Source organism: Penaeus monodon, chromosome 23 (genome assembly GCF_015228065.2).
Source record: "Penaeus monodon isolate SGIC_2016 chromosome 23, NSTDA_Pmon_1, whole genome shotgun sequence".
Classification (NCBI taxonomy): Eukaryota; Metazoa; Arthropoda; class Malacostraca; order Decapoda; family Penaeidae; genus Penaeus; species Penaeus monodon.
Window position 1 is genome coordinate 44,233,398 of NC_051408.1, and position 512 is coordinate 44,233,909.

Below are 512 nucleotides of genomic sequence, written 5' to 3' on the forward strand. Positions count from 1 at the left end.
GTGCCCTGAAATATTTAATTTTTGATATTATTTAATATTGTATTATATGCTATGTAGTAATGTATTATACGTATACTTATATATTTATATACATGTACATGTAAAATATATTTAAGAATGCGTATATTTACGTATACTTTTATATTTATTATAGGGACATTTTAAAATATTTTTAAGAATGCGTATATTACGTATACCTATTAACTTATGTATACACATCTACTGAAAGTTATTTGCATAGTATGTATAATACACAAAAGTATTCAGAAAATTACATAGGTGTATTTAGTTATCATTATTTCCCCTTTACGTATATTAGTATATTTAAATTTATTTTGCTTATATTCGTATGATATTTTTATGTATACTTGTTTACCTATATGAAATTAAAGAATATATGTATATATATTTATATAAATTAGATAATATTAAAAAATAATTATGAATATTTTTATATAGCATATTAAACTTAGCGTATTTTCGTATAGTAATTTCCCTAATGCTTTTTCTAT